Genomic DNA, 16,712 nt, shown 5'->3' with positions numbered 1-16,712 from the left:
ATAAATCATTCCAACAACCAGCTTAAACTGAAGAATGAATACAGGCTTACTATCATCTTAGCCCATAATAAACGGTGGGAATATAACTATTTCTCAAAGCTCTACATGGAATTTTCTTGCTTTCTTTCAATTAAGGATTTTATTTAGCATTTCATTTTTATTAAAGCTCATAAAGAGTAAAGTGAAAATCTCAGTACGCCATGCATTCAAACTGCCCAGCTGTAAACCTGATTTTAATATTCATTATGAAAACACAGTGACTCACATAGTAGCCAGTTTTGGGTTAATATGATAGTAAATGTGAGACTTAGTATTTTTCTCTCTCCAAATAATATAAAAATTGTAAAGTTAGGTTAATTCATGTAGCAAAAATTCCAAAACCATTAACTGGTACAAATACCACTTAATGTCTGGAAGAGTTCCTTCCCAGGATCTGGAGAGATGCTCAGCGGTTAAGAGCACTGGCTGCTCTTGCAGAGGACTGGGGTTTCGTTCCCAGCACTCACATGGCAGCTAACAACCATCTGTAACTCCAGTTCCAGGGGATCCTTTTTGACACTCTCTTCTGACCTCCATGGGCCTTGCACAACACAGGTGCACCTGCATAGATGCAGGCAATATATTCATACACATTAAAAAAATAAAAAATAGGGGCTGTAGCAATGGCTCAGCACTTAAAGAGCACTGGCTGCTCTTCCAGAGGACCTGGGTTCAGTTCCCATCACCCTCATGGCAGCTAACAATCATCTATAACTCCAGTTTCAGGGGATCCAGCGCCTCCTTCTGACCTCCAGGGGCCTTGTACAACTTGGGTGCATTTGCACATATGCAGGCAATACACTCATATACATAAAATAAAAATAATTTTTTAAAAAGGAATGCTTCTTCTAATCATGTGGTTATTAAATAATTTTAAAAAATAAAATTAAAATAATAAAAAGAAAAAAGAAAGAAAAAACAAAACAAAAAAGGGAAAAGAAAATGCCATAACAAAGTCCATTACTTTGTATGCTAATTTAAAATCTAATAAAGACTGGCATGGTGGCCCACGCCTTTAATCCCAGCACTCGGGAGGCAGAGGCAGGTGGATCTCTGTGTGTTCAAGGCCAGTCTGGTTTACATAGTGAGTTCCAGGACAGCTGGGGCTACAGGGAGACCCTGTCTCAAAAAGACCAAAAAAAAAAAGACCTAACAAAAACTTCTTTCTCTCAAACATAATTGAGGTTTATATTGGTCACCAATGATCAAAATTATATAAATGTTGTAAATATTGATAATTATGAAGCATAATAGCAACATTTTATTACAAATTACAATATTTCCTTACACTTAATAAAAGAAAATGATATGTTGCCCAAACTACCTGTCCTGACAGCTGGAATATTCTTTTACCTTTCTGTTACATGAGGCAGAAAAATTTAACTAGTTTTCAAAATGAATAAGATTATAACTAATTGAAGTTGAAAAAAATCATATGTTGTGTAAAGTAGATTTTTACCCACATCATCAAAGAACAAGCACTTGGCCATGGCTGTTCCTAAATGTGTCAGTCAGCTTCTACCAGGTTATGCCACATAACAAATGAGCTAAGAGTCTCTCAGTACCTCACCAGGCTTTATTTCCTTGCTTGTGTTTCACACAGATGTGCCTTCACACTCCAGGAACCAGGCTGGAAGAGTTCCTTCCCAGGGCGGCTGTCCTTAGCCAAGGCTTGGGGACACCAGGGCCGGGGCGAGTTTGTTGGGTGTCATACAAGCCACGCTTGCTCACAGCTCGATGGTCAAAGCAGGTTCCAAGATCATGCCCTGATCAACAGGGCCCCATTCAAGCAATCCTGCCTTCTGCCTCAGACACACCCAGGCCAGTCTGGCCGTCCCAGAACTCTCTGCTACGCTGAAGGGAATCTGCATGCTGTCTATGCTCCATCTATGTTCAAAGATGGTCTGCTTTCCAGCCACCTAATGGTTGCTGTTTAACCATTTGAGAAAAATGCTGTTTTTAGTATCCAGGGCTCTTTCTGGTTTGTCTGATTTCCTTCTCACAGCGATGTGAAGTCTGAATCTGACTGTGGGATGAAGAAACAAGAGGGGGACGCGTGGTCACCGGACTCTGTCACTCCACCGAAGACTTTTAAAAGGATAGTATTTTACTAATCCTTTTAGAATTTTATGTATACGTACAATGTGTTTTGATCATATTCATCCCCCCTAACTCCTCCCGATTACACCCCTCCATGCCCGTCCCAACTTTGTGTCTTTGTGTCCCCTTTTTTACTTTTTATGACTTACCGATTTGTGCTGCCCATATACTCCAGGGTGTGGGGGCATCCACTGGACTGTGGTCAACCTATCCGGGGCCACACCCTTAAAGAACACCAACTGTCCCTCAGCAGCCATCCATTAGGGGTGGAGTCTCGTGGGTCCCTCCCCTCACTGGAATGTTGACTGACTTGATCTTATGCAGGTGATGAGCTTGTAGGAAACCACAGCTGCTGTGAGTTCTGAGTGCAGTGCGGTGGGCCTGTCATGCCCAGAAGACTCCGTTTCGCCCATCTTCCCAAGCCTATGGCTCTTGGATTCTTTCTATCCCCTCTTTTGTGATGGACCCTGAGTCTTGGGGAGGGGGTGCGACACAAATGTCCCGTTTGTGGCTGAGCATGTCACAGGCACTTTGACCATTTTTGAGTTTCTGCACAAGGAAACTTCTCTGAGAACTACTAGACGGGCAGACACTATTTAGAAGGCAGTTTGATATTATGTCCATTTAGCAAAATCACAGTAGCAGGGTCACCTGGAGCCCGAGGACTCCTCAACCATAAGCTCGTGACTGATGTACAGCACCAGGCAGTCAGTTCCTCCCATGAAGTGGTCCTAAAATCCAACACAAAGCAATTGCTTATCCCCATATTTGTGCCACTACTGCACCCATGAGTACGCCTAGCCACGCCTGTCAGTCATTACAGCTCACAGGACTCATAGCTGAACAAGACAGTTCTCTCTACCAGCGGCCTGCACAACACCTTCTGGTACTGTGAAAGCTACGCAGCGCAGAGGCAGATCCCTGGACAGTACAGACTTGATTTCTCCGTGTCCTGTGACCCAAGTGTACGGCATCTTTCTGCGGGCAGCCGAGAGCAGCACCTAACACCCCCAACCAACAAGAGACTTTTTACATTTATGTGTGTGTGTGTGTGTGTGTGTGTCTGGACACCATGGTTCATGTGTGGAGGTCAGAAGACAACTTGCAGAAGTCCATTCTCTCCCTCCACCATATGGGTTCAGGGAATTGAACTCAGGTCATCAGGCTTGGAAGCAAGCCATCTTGCTGGCCTAGAGGAGGCATTTTAACAGGATGTGATACCAGGCTGGGAATCAGAAGATCCAATACCTTCTATCAGAAGATGCCAAATCCCCTGAAACTGACCATAAGCCTATGCAATTCCAATAAAATTTCCAGGGCCTCAATATATTTAATAAACTTGATTTGATATAAAAGTTTTGCTTTCCCAGGGGACAAGCTAGATAGCTCGGTGGGTAAAATGTTTGCCTCAAAAACCTAGCAGGCTGAGTTCGATCCCCAGAGCCAACATAAAGGTGAAAGGAGAGAACTGACCCCACATATGCCCCCACATGTGTGCCCCCACACATGTGCCCCCACACATGTGCCCCCACACATGTGCCCCCACATGTGGAATTCACACTCAGAATAATAATTTTTTTATTTTGCTTTTCCAAAGGTATTGTGTTCAAAGATGGCCACCCTGAGATCCATCAGACTTCAGTCCGAGTCTAAGGGTCTCGGTGAGGCTGCCTGCTCACACCGGCACCTGGGGGACCAGACAGGTACAGAACCCCAGATGTTCCAGGGGACTCTCCTCTGATCCCATGGATGGGTGGACAGGGGGTCATGGCGAGGGCAGACAGGGGAGAGGAGGTTCTGCACCACTAGCCCTGCAGGCTGGATGGAGGAATAATTGGTAACACCCCCAGAAACACAGCACAGCACAGTAGATCCAGAAAGGAGACCTCCAGCACCCAGCCTTGGGGTTTGGGTCACTGAAGACCATTACCCCCACAGGACCCTCAAGGGCTCCACTAACACCTGCAGACCAGAGGCCTGGCCAGCCAGAAAGGAAAGCCACATTCAGGAAGAAGGAAGCCCTGGGGCTCCAGGCTGAATGGTGGCAACCCTGGTAATTCCAAGGCCGTGTGCTTTCTGAGTGGTTGGAGAACTTATTACAGAAGACGTTTATCCAGTTCCTGAGGAAAGACAAAGGTAGACGACACCCTAGACATCCCAGAGCCAGCCCTCTGCTGCCAGCCACTCATTCTCTTTTAAAGAAGGTACCTTCTAAAAAGGGTGCTCCTTGAACACCGTGGTCAGCGGGAAACAAAATAAAGTGCTAGAGGAAATAAAGCAGAGTGGGCCAGGCTGGGGCGGGGCGGGGCTGCAGCAGGGTGCTAGTCCTTCAGGAACCTACCCCAGAGTGTGCCCCTCACAAGGGCCCTGTGCCATCCTGGTGTCCTGCTGTTGCTGCGGGGCCTCTGTGCATCTCTGGATCCCTGATGGTCTCAGCAGGGCTCGGCCTGGCTCAGGCCTAAGGGCTGCACTCTGCAGCCTGCTGTCCGCTGCCAGAGCCTGGTTCTAAGGCTCCAGGCCAACACTGGGCCCTCTTGTTTCCATCAGCATAACCTGGCTGCTAGGAGGGCCCTGTGCTGGGTGGGCAATCTCTACCGCTGGTGTACTTCACATCATACACTCTGGGGGACAGGACAGGCTTAATTCTTTCTCCTATGAACTGTTGCTCAGGCTTTAAAGACTTCCAGGAGCTTCCCAGCACAGCACTTGGCTCTCTGTAGGAAAGCTTGACACAAATCTTATCACATTCCCCGTGGACAGCCCTCTCTACCCGTTTTGCCCTTCCAGCCTTTCTTGATTGCTTTTGCACTTTACAAACCAATTTACACGCCTGTCAAATTATTCAGGTCTACAGAGCTTCTCTTACCTCATAAAGATCCCATCTCACCATGGGACTCAGCAGAGCCTCTAAACCTCTGTACTGTTCCTTTGGTAGTTTGAATGATTAACGTCCCCCATAGGCTCAGGTATTTGAATACCTGCTCCCCAGTCTGAGCGGCTGTTTGGAGAAGTTTAGGAGGTGCAGCCTTCTGGAAAGTTTGTCACTGGGGAGTGGGCAGGCTTTGAGAGTTCGTAGCCTCCCCCCAACTTCCTGGGTGTGATTGAGAGGCGATCTCCCAGCTTCCTACTCTGGCAGCCTGCTGCCACGCCTCCCCACTATTAGGGATTCTCTCTCTCGCTGGGCCTGTAAGCCAAAATAAATTTTTTCTTTCTTAAGTGGCCTTTGATCATGGTATTTTATCACGGTGACAGAAAAGCAGCTAATGTAGGAGTTGGTGCCAGAGAGTGGGCTGTTGTGAAGAGCCTGAGCATGCTGGTTTGGAGGAATGTGGAAGGCTTTGGAACTCTGCATTAGAAAAGCAGCAGCAGGGTGAACCTTTCCAGTAGGAGCCTGGAGGACAATACTGCTGTGAGTGGTGAGCGTGGGACCCAGCTCATGAGGTTTCACAGGAAAGCAAAGTCTGTGCTAGCACCTGGGCTGGAGGCCATTCCTATGGCATTTTGGCAAAGAATCTGCATGCCTTCTGCCCCTGTCCTAAGAACTTACCTGAGGCTAAATGAAATGTAATGGACTAATTTCTTTGGCAAAGGAAATTTCAAGACAGCCTAATATTGAATCTGTGTCTTGGTTATTACTGATATCAGTTCTACAATGACAAGGAGCAAGTGGGACAGAAAGTGATGCAAAATGTGTAGTTTGGGGCTGGAGAGATGGCTTAGTGGTTAATAGCACTCGCTGCTCTTGCAGAGGACCTGGGTTCGAATCCCAGCACCCACCTGGCAGCTAACAACCATCAGTAACTCCAGTTCCAGGGGATCCAATGCCCTCTTTTGACATTTGAATGCATTGCATGGCACAGGTATACTAATACACATGTAGGCAATACACTCATACACATAAAATAAAAATAATAAATAAAATATCATAATTAAAAAAACGTATCATTTAGAGAGAAAGAGCACAGGGAAGTTAAATCCAAGGCATATGCTAGAAGAGACACTGTAATTGTTGAGGATATCAGTGCCATAAGGAGAGGACTTCTGTTCTTCACTGGAACCATGGGAAGGGTGTCCTTAGAGGAAGACCCCACCCAGCTAAGCTTCCAACTTGTGAAAGGAAAAAGCTAAGAAGTTTTCTGCTCCTAGAAAATCACACTATACAAAAGCTGCTACAGAAGTGATTCAAGGGGGCAAGGGTCCAGCCCAAGTGCAGCTAAACTTGGCAGTATTGTGCACATGGTGCTGGCTTTAGAGGCATGAAAGATGCAGGAGTGAGGGCTCATGGATTCTTCCTCTCTGGTTTCAGAGAGCCCCTTAGGCCAGGCAATGTGTGCCAGTGCTAGAGTGGCTGTGAGAATGTCCTGAGAAGCAAGGAGACCCTGGGAGGCCATTGAAAGAGTGTGAAGGTGAAGCCTGGCTGGCAGTGGAGATCCCAAGATGTTAGAGATGCCAGAGCCTGAGACATCTGCCAAGGATACTACATACAGGAGTAGAACCAGCCCAAGATACGTGTTACAGGCAGTAAAGCTGGAGGGGCAGAGCCGTCTGAGTCCTTTGAAACTGAAGTTTTGGGCATGGGATGTGGAGCTACAGGGTTTGGTATTAGCCCTTTCTGGGTTTTGGTCTTGTTTTGGTCCAGTATCTCCTCACTAGGTCCCTGTTCCTCCCTTTTGGAATGTAAATATACATTCTATGTCAGTATATGTTTGAAATATGTAATTTTCTTATTTAAAAATTTTTTTTCTTGTCTTTTTGAGACAGGGTCTCCTTGTAGCCCCAGCAGTCCTGGAACTCACTATGTAGACCAGGCTGGCCTTGAACTCACAAAAATCTGCCTGCCTCTGCCTCCCAAGTGTTGGGATTAAAGGCACGCACCACCACACCTGGCATTTTATTGGTTCTAGAATTTTATATAATGTATTTTGGTCATATTCAAATCCCCTTTCCCCCATCACCTCCACCCCTGACTTCACGTTGTCTATTATTATTTGTCTTTTTAAAAGGCTGGATGTGGTGGTGCACGCCTTTAATCCCAGCACTCGGGAGGCAGAGGCAGGCAGATCTCTGTGAGTTTGAGGTCTACATAGTGAGGTCCAGGTCAGCTGGGGCTACAGGGAAAATCTGTCTCAAAAAAGACCAAAAAGAAGTTTGTTGAGTCTAATCCGTGTTTCCAAAATGCTTTTGAGTGTGGGTCCGTCCCGCAGAGTCAGGTCATCCTAGCAGGCAATACATCAGTAAGGGAAACCAACACTTCCTTTCCTGGCTGCTGTCAGTAGACCCTCCTCTAGGGCCAGGCTTCTTGTCCACCTCCTCCATCCGTGCCTGGATCTTTGCCTGTCTTGGATTTGCATAGGTCTTATGCATGCTGTCACAAGCACTGTGGGTTCATACATGCAACTACCCTGTGATGTCCAGGCAACATGGTTGCCTTGTATTCACCTATCATTTCTTACAATATGCCCCACCCCCTTCCCCAATGATTCCTGAGCCCTGAGAAGAGAAGGTGTGATACAAGTGACCCATTTAGGGCTGAGCACTCCACAACCTTTTATCCTCTGCACGTTGACCAGTTGTGGGTCTCTGTGTTAATTACCATCTGCTGCGAGAAGAATCTTCTCCTGTAAGAGTTGAGAGATGCAGTAATCTATGGCTATAACAATGCCTTTAGGAGTCAGTTTAATACTATATCTACTAAGCAGAAAAATAGCAATAGGTTCTCCCCTATGGCCTATGACCTGTCCAGTCTTAGGTTCTTGGCCCTGACATCAGTGTCAGGTTTGGGTTCCATCCTGTGGAGTGGGCCTTAAATCCAAGCAGAAGGTGGCTGGTTTCACCTATGACATTTGTGCCACTCCTTCACTAATGGCCCTACTTTGCCAAGCTGGTTGTTACTCTAGCCTGATCCTTAGAAGTCAGGGAACTAATATGGAGCCATGGTGATTGGTTCATGGGAAAGGAGGTAGGATGCAGGGATAGAAATGAGGAAGTGTGATGGGATAGTTTAATGGGGTGGGGAGTGCGAGGATAGTTAAGATGAGGGTTAACTAACACTGAAGGCCTTTTGAAAAAGTCTTAAATAAACCTACTATAGAAATTTCTTTCAATATATATGTATACATAGAACTACATGAACGTAGTTACCCTGTAACAGGGGTTCAGTGGCCCTAAAGACACCACAGGCTAGCAAATGGAAAGCCCAGTGCTGGGAACAAAACCCATCTTTTAGAGTTTGACAAGGAAGATCCCATAAAACCCTCAAACAACACTGGCTATTGCTGTTAACCGTCAGACCTCTGCAGCATGACCTGGTTGCTGAAGACACTACATACGTGAGTTGTGGAACAAACAAGGAGAAATCAAGCTGAAACTGGCCTCAAAGCTTCAACTCTCCTGGCAGGACTGGAAGGTGCCATGCGTTTTCTTGTAATTTGCTGATTGATTTTATAGGGGATTACATTTAGGAGAGTGCCTTGAGTCTCAAAACAGACTTTGCACTATGAGGACTTTGGAAGTTGGATTAAATGCATTTTGTTCTATGGGGGCCAAGGAATGGAAATGTTCCCCATGGCCCCAGGTATTCAAATATTTGGTCCTGGTGCTATTGGGGAGGTTTGGAAGGTGTGGTGGCACTGAGGGTGGACTGAGAGTTAATAGCCTCACCCTACTTCTGGTTTCTCTCTCTCTCTCTCTCTCTCTCTCTCTCTCTCTCTCTCTCTCATTCCTGGGTGTATATTGAGATGTGTTCTCTCAGCATCCTGATCCATCGACCTGTTACCCGACATTATTAACTGCCCCCTGCCCCCGAACCTTCAGCCAAAATAAACTCTTCCTTAAGTTAACTTTCATCAGGGTGTTGTGTCACAGCTACAGAAAAGTAGCTCATACATGGCAGGGGAGGCATGGCAGCAGGCGACAGTGTCTCAGGTGGGTGGATCTGGAGGTGCTGCTGATCTCCCTGCAGTGTGCAGGGCTCATGTCCCACCCCAGACATGATCAGGTCCAAATGTTAACAGTGCTGCAGTTCAGAAACCCTGTTCTGGATTAATCCCAAACACCCTAATTTATTTTGTTTGGATGAGCTGTGGTTGCCGTGATCTTGCTGTGTATTTTTCCTTTGGTTCCTTCGACCTTCCTTTTTTTTTTTTTTTTTTTTGAGACAGGGTCTCCCTGTAGTCCCAGCTGTCCTGGAACTCACTATGTAGACCAGGCTGGCCTCGAACTCACAGAGATCCTCCTGCCTCTGCCTCCCAAGTGCTGGGATTAAAGGTGTGCGCCCCCACACCCGGCCATGGTTTCTTCAACCTTCTTAAGATCATTGTGGTCTTAGTTTGGTCATTTCCCTTTTTATTTTTTGTTTGGCTAACAAAGGTATTTAAAGCCTTGGCAATCGTTTTCTGTGTTGCTACGACCAGGACTTGATCTTGGCGTGTAATTTTCTAATCTTCCGAGCAAACACGTTTTGCCACAGGCTTTGCTCTTTCATTCACTTGTACTTAGGAACGTGTCCTTCGTGCCAAGAGACGGGCATCTTCGTGGTCCGAGTGACTGAGATGCCAGGGTTTGCCCTTCTTTTTCATGATGTTTTGATGTGGCTGTATACACCGCCAGTCTGGGAACTGGTCTCTCACTGTTTTATTTCCCCTAAATGTCTATTAATGCTACTCCGGAATCATTTTGATTCAGGTTTTTATGAGATATGGAATGGGGCAGACGCAGCACCAGAAACCAGGTTCAGCAAGAGGGCTCCAGAGTGTCTCCAGGGAATGAAGAGGCATGTGATGGAAGAGGACATCTGACCTCCTCCTCGTGCCTCCACACACTGCACACACATATGAACATATGTGCCCACCCCGGCACATACACATATATACACACTTATATACCAGGCACACAGAGAAAAATTGTTAAAACTGAAAACTTCAAAGTACAAAAGTATTCTCTGGAAACAGCAGCAAGCTCAGGGCGGAGGGAGCAGAGCAGCAGGCCGAGCTAGTGTGGCTATGAGTCCCGGGCTTCTAGGATCTCCCACATGAAAGTCTGCAGGATAAGGACTCCTCTGCAGGGATCAGGAGCTCAGCCGGGTATGTCCCCTTTCTGCCTCTTACTCTGAACACCCAGTGTGCCTATCACCAGAGTAGCCTAGGGCATAGATACCTCCCTCACCTGCAGTGCCGTTGCTGACCCCAATATCTCCCTTTCCAAAGTAGCGTTTGTTTATTCTTTTGAAAAGGTTCTTTTGTACACTTGGATGCACAGCAGGCAGCTCACCTGGTGCCCCAGCGGCTGGTGACTGACCGCTACTTGTCTAACACAATGACTGAAATCCTTTCACTACCCCGGCGCCCCAGCTTAGCAAACCTTGTGGATGATGTGTGTGTAAGGACAGCCCTGTGGTGCAGAGAGCCCTTCTAAGACTGCTGGAAAGTTCAATCCTTCTAAGCACAAAGACATAGAACAGTATTTGCTGGTGGGGTTGGGAAACTCAAGAAACGTGCAGTTCGTCTCTTTAGAGACCCTGTGATGTGGCCACATTCCTGACCTTCCCCTGCTCTGCTCCAGCGCCTGTGGCTCACCTGTGACTCTGTAAGAACACCTTCTTTTCCACCGATATTTAAGCCTTCCCTCCACTCTGTGGAGTTCTCTTTGCAAAGAAATTGCATCATGGTTGTGACAGTGCTCCTGCCTGGACAAGCTAGTCCGCACTGCTCCATGTCCATGCACTGATACCCTGGGTCTGGGATCTCCCTGACTGAGGATGCAAGGATGGAATGGACAGAGGCAATGCTGACCTGGAGAGGTTCATCTAGTGGGGGAAAGGCTTGCAGACAGGCCAGGCTGGGCACTGTAGGTGAAGAGTGGCCCTCTGGTCTGAAGAGGTTCATCTAGTGGGGGAAAGGCTTGCAGACAGGCCAGGCTGGGCACTGCAGGTGAAGGGTGGCCTTCTGGGCTGGGCACTGCTGGTGAAGGGTGGCCTTCTGGGCTGGGCACTGCAGGTGAAGGGTGGCTTTCTGGGCTGGGCACTGCAGGTGAAGGGTGGCCCTCTGGGCTGGGCACTGCAGGTGAAGGGTGGCCCTCTGGTCTGAGCACTGCAGGTGAAGGGTGGCTTTCTGGGCTGCGCACTGCAGGTGAAGGGTGGCCCTCTGGGCTGGGCACTGCAGGTGAAGGGTGGCCCTCTGGGCTGGGCACTGCTGGTGAAGGGTGGCCTTCTGGGCTGGGCACTGCAGGTGAAGGGTGGCTTCCTGGGCCGGGCACTGTGTCTGGGGAATAGAGCTCTGTTCTCAAGCATGTGCAGCCATGGTTATGTGTATTCAGCTGCTTGGAAGCGGCCTTCTGGGCTGGGCACTGCAGGTGAAGGGTGGCTTCCTGGGCCGGGCACCGTGTCTGGGGAATAGAGCTCTGTTCTCACGCATGTGCTGGCCATGGTTATGTGTATTCAGCTGCTTGGAAGCAAAAGGGGTCATTGGAACTACAGACCCTTCTCTCTTGCTAGGCACCTCCCAGAGCAGCCCCTGGTTCTGGCACTGGTGAGTCTGGCTGACCCTGTGGAGGCCAGCGGGGGGTTGGATCAAGACGAGTACTGGATCCTGTGCTTTGCATCCCAGATGGCCACATATCAGGGCAGAAGGGGACTTCAGACACGCAGAGGCCTCGTCCAAGGAACGGCACTTGGCCAAGCCCTTCGGAGGCCCGGGTTCCATGAGAACTGTTTTTATTTGGACATGTGGTATGGAGTGGATTGAGAAATTGCCATAGTCAGAAAAACAAGTAGAAAACATTCCAGAAAACAAACACTGAAGAGGAAGGTGCCAGGGCAGGAAGTATTGAGCATGTGGGAGACTGAGGAGCCGCCTGAGAGCAGGTGTGTTGGGGCATTCCAGGTGCCAGCGCTCAGGGGTTTGGGCGGATGGCAGTTCCTGCTGCATTTCAAGTCTAACATATTCTTTGATTAATTTCTGAGGACTTCACCAGAGTTACAGCAGCAATTCCCTGAGCACGAATTAAGGAGAAGAGGCAGAGAGTGACTCATGTCGGAAAGACCCAGCTGATGGAAACCCTCCCAGCCCTCGTTGAAAGCAGCCCTGTCCTTGTGCAGTGGGAACTGCCTCTGATCAGGGCACCTCTGATGCGAGGTCCACAAGATAACGGGTAGAGCACTGGTGTGTGTGTATGTGCATGCATGTATGTGCATAGATGTGTATGCATGTGTGGTGTGTGCATATACGTGCATGTGTATGAATATGTGTATTCATGTGGGTGCATATGTGAGTGTGAGTGTGAGTGAGTGAGTGTGTGTGTGTGTGTGTGTGTGTGTGTGTGTGTGTGCACAGGCTCTAAGTGTGTGTTCCCCAGAAGAGCTGACGGGGACATCTGGTAGACAGACAGGCTTCTTGTAGGATCACCCTGCTGGGGACTGACAGATCTGGGGTTGGAACCCAGGGCCTCACACATGCAAGATAAACAGCTACCGCTGTATCCCACCCAAGGTTTAGACTCCAGAAGCCCGAGTCAAGGGAGCTGCTGGTTGCCTCAACTCCGCCACCACCCAGGTTGGAAGTCACTGCATCCAGCTGGCCCCGACCATGCAAGGCCATTTTGGCTGACCACATCTTTTCTTGAAAGCTCGGGTGGTGGAGAAGGAGGACAGAGGTCGTTGCTTCAGTCACATGCTGGGAAAGGTTGACGAGGTGGAAACCTTTCCGATCCAGCACAGAAGTGGGACGTGCCAGAAAATGTGAACGCCAACATGTATTTTCTCTCCAAGTGGGAAGTGGCTTGGGGACCTTCCTGCCTGTGATGAGACGTGGGCTGTGGATCTGCCTTGGAAGGCCACAGAGGAATCACAGCCTGGGGCTCCTTAGAGGGTCAGGGACTGAGGGGTGAGTGAGGAAATTATTCTCAGTTCCAAGTTGGGACTCAGTGCACAGCTATTGTAGACTTCGATCCCGGGCAGGCAGTGAGCTAAGGGCCGCCAACACAGCGTGTCACAGCGTGCAGGAACCACAGGCCTCCATCTCTTTTCAGCCTCCAAGTGAACATTTGCCTACGGATAAGAATCAGCTTATTGTTTGGCCAAAGGTAATAATCTCCCTCAGACCAGGAAGGGACACGGTGAGTGGATCTTTAAGGCTGGGCTGAGTCCAAGCACAGGGCCTTTTGCTGTGATCCTGGGATGGACAGCTCAGAGCACTGGATCATGTAGGTCTGCCGACTCAGTGGTTGAGTGGGTTGTATCTGCTAACCAGCATGCTGAAGACCACAGATCCAGCAGGGAGCACACAGATGATGGTCAGGCCTTCATGGTGGCAGTTGACAAAGGCACAAATACAGCAGAAAAGCAAACTGGAGCTCTGCCCCTTGTTCTCCTGGGTCTCACAGAGTCAGCAACGAGGAGGCACCACCAGCAAGGGCAGGAGCCTGGACTGTGCTCCCAACCTGGGAGAAAAGTGCTGGAAGGTTTGGGAGACCTTCAGTCTCCCATTTCACACACAGAGATCATGAGCCCAGGTCAGAGTTACAACTCAATGCTGAAGTTGCCTTTAAGTCCAAGGTGCATCACAGGACACGGAAGAGTCTTCTTACAGCTGAGAGCACCCTTGTAATGGATTTCATTTTCCTGGAGCTTTGCTTGTTTTAAACATTTTAATCAGATAATTTGTAGGGTCAAAGGTAGTTGTAGGGACTAATACTGGTTGGTCCTGGGAGGCTTCTACCCAGATCCCAGACCTCTCATCTCCAGAACCACATCCCCAGTCATCCCCAGACCCCTCCTCCCCAGAACCCTCATCCCTAGTCATCCCCAGACCCTTCCTACCCAGAGCCCTCATTCCCAGTCATCCCCAGACCCTTCCTACCCAGAGCCCTCTTCTCCATCCCCTTCATCCCCAGACCCCTCATCCCCAGACCCCTCCTCCCCAGAACCCTCATTCCCAGTCATCCCCAGGCCCTTCCTACCCAGAGCCCTCTTCTCCATGCCCTTCATCCCCAGACCCCTCATCCCCAGACCCCTCATCCCCAGTCATCCCCAGACCCCTCATCACGTCCAGACCCCTTGCCTTATGCTTTTTCGCTCCCCTTCTCCCTACATTACCCCCCGCAGCATCTACACAGGTCTCTACATCTAGAGTTCACCCATACCCAGAATGTTATATAACTGGAACTGGTCCAGACACAGACATTTGGAGTTCACTCTCTATACACAGAGGTTCTCTGGAGACTCATCCTGGCTGAGGCGGATGGCGGAGGTGTGCTCCCTGATGCCGGCACAACTTGGCTTGTGTTACCATGTCTTCAGCTTGGGGCCCTGCCGAAGACACTTGTGACCAGGGGTTCATCTGAGCGTTAGCTTTTCATTTCTCTAGGCTACGTGCCCAGGAGCACAGTTGCTGGGTAGCAGGGTAGTTGGGTATTCAGGATTTTCAGAACCTCTCAACTGCTTTCCCGAGTGTCCGCACCATTGATGTTCATACCAGAGATGTGTAAATGACCTATATCCTGGACACTGTCCTCAGAGCCTGGGGTGCCACTGTCCAACCTTTCTGAAATGAAGAGACATCTCCTTTCATCATCCCCAGCGGCTGATGATGCTGAATTGACTTCCTTCATTGATGCATTAGTCACTTTTCTGTCGCTGTGATAGAAACACTGACCAAAGCAACCTATGAAAGAAAGAGTTTATTTGAGTTTACGGTTCCAAAGGGCAAGAGTCCATCATGGCAGGGCTGCTGGAGCAGAAGCCAAGCTCTCACATCTTCAAGCAGGCACAGGAAGCAAGAGGGCGGCTCCCGGTCCAGCAAGGCTTAACAACCCTGTAAGCTGCCCCCAGTGACGTGCTTCCTCCAGCATGGCCACACCTTCTAAGACCTCCCCAAACAGCACCACCAAATGGGGACAAAATGGCCAAATACTTGGAGCCTATGGGGGACATTTTCATTCAAACCACTACAATTGTGATATGATAAGGTCTTTCCTGTGAAATGTCTGTTCACATCTTTTACCCATTTTCTCTTGAGTCTTGTGCTAGGTCCTAACCTTTTGTCACATATGTGGCTTGAACATATTTTCACATATGTAATTTGATTTTTCATCTTAATAGGGTTGCTTACGTAGCAAAATATCTTCAACTTTCATAAAGTTCAACTTGGCAATTTTTCCTTTTCTAGACTGTGTTTTTGGTGTGAACTCTCTTTAGCTCTGAATAAAAAGATTCTCCTTTTTTTCACTTAAAACTTTGTAATTTTGAGTTTAACACTGAGGTCTGTGTTCCACCTTGAATTAGTGTTTTACAAGGTGTGAGGCTGGGGCGAGGCGTGTATTGTACCTTTGCTCGGCAGGTGCCTCAGCACCACGTGGACTGCCTTTCCTCTCTGGGCTGATTTTGTACTTTTACCAAGAGCCGGTTGTGCATGTTATGGGTTGGTCTGACTCTCTGTGTGACGATTCATCAGTCATGTCACCATCTTGAGTGCTACAGTTAACATTGGCTGGGTCTCAGAGCTGAGTGAGCTGGTCTGTGCACTTTTATCCACTTTTGCAAACTGTGCTAGCTGCTGATTGCTGTCTTTCCACACGAATTTCAGAATAGCGTCACCTATCTCTACAACAATTATTGCTGGGGTTTGGTTTGGAATTTCATTAAACTTGTATATTAATTTGAGAGAAGTTGCGACCTTGACTCTGAATATTTCCAACTATGAACGTGGTTGGTCTCTCATCACTCCTTTTTGCGTTGTGTGGCTTTGAACACACAACTCCTTCATAAGAGTCACATCTAGGAATTCCAATTTTTGAACAACTGCAAATAGTAATGAATTGTTAAGTACCCATGTTTGTTGCTAATTCATACAAATGCAGTTAATTTTTGTACATTTCTCATATCTCCAGAAGCTTTCTAAATTCAATTACTATCCTGGAATTTAAAAAATAGGCCCTCTTTGGGGTTTTGGTTAGACAGTCTGCAAACGGGCAGTGTGATCTCTCCCTTCGACTGTAACATGCATTTTATTTCTCTTCTTGACTTACTGTTGTGACGGAATCTTCTGGCAATGCTAAACAGCAGTAAGGGTGAGAACCCAGTCTGTATCTCAGAGAGAAAGCATTCAGCCTTATTTATTTATTTATTATTTTATTTTCTGTGTATGCGTGTATTGCCTGCATGCAGGTAAGTGCACCCGTGTTGTGCAATGCCCGTGGAAGACAGAACAGGCTGTCGGATTCCCTGGAACTGGAGTCAGTCTTTTGCAATCAAAAGCAATGCTGAATTTAGGGGGTTTGTAAATGCAATTTATCTGAATCTCTCCTCCACACCTGTTTTTTCTGAGAATCTCATTTTTTGCCACCGGGGGTTCTGAATATTCTCAGTGTGTGTCAGTTAATAAGTCAGTTGCCTTTTCATCTTTATACTTTTTTTAACTTAAAAAATTTATTTATAATTTTTGTTTTATGTGTATGTGTGTATTGCCTGGATGTAGGTAAGTGCACCCATGTAGTGCAATACCCACGGAGGACAGACAAGGCTGTCAGATCCCCTGGGACTGATGGCTCAGCGGTTAAGAACACTGTTCTTGCAGAAGACC

General features: G+C 47.9%; 1 long non-coding RNA gene across 1 annotated transcript in view; it reads left to right on the top strand.

The window, feature by feature from the left end:
* LOC115069613 overlaps nucleotides 1-1,766 on the top strand; it is a 37,217-nt gene extending 35,451 nt beyond the window's left edge. Inside the window, exon 4 of the long non-coding RNA XR_003848864.1 lies at nucleotides 1,643-1,766. This is a non-coding gene — a long non-coding RNA (uncharacterized LOC115069613). The remainder of the gene's footprint in view (nucleotides 1-1,642) is intronic.
* Nucleotides 1,767-16,712: the final 14,946 nt, after the last annotated feature.

Source organism: Nannospalax galili, unplaced genomic scaffold (assembly GCF_000622305.1).
Source record: "Nannospalax galili isolate Female #2095 unplaced genomic scaffold, S.galili_v1.0 scaffold453, whole genome shotgun sequence".
Lineage (NCBI taxonomy): Eukaryota > Metazoa > Chordata > Mammalia > Rodentia > Spalacidae > Nannospalax > Nannospalax galili.
This window is presented reverse-complemented; position numbering and strand designations above follow the sequence as displayed.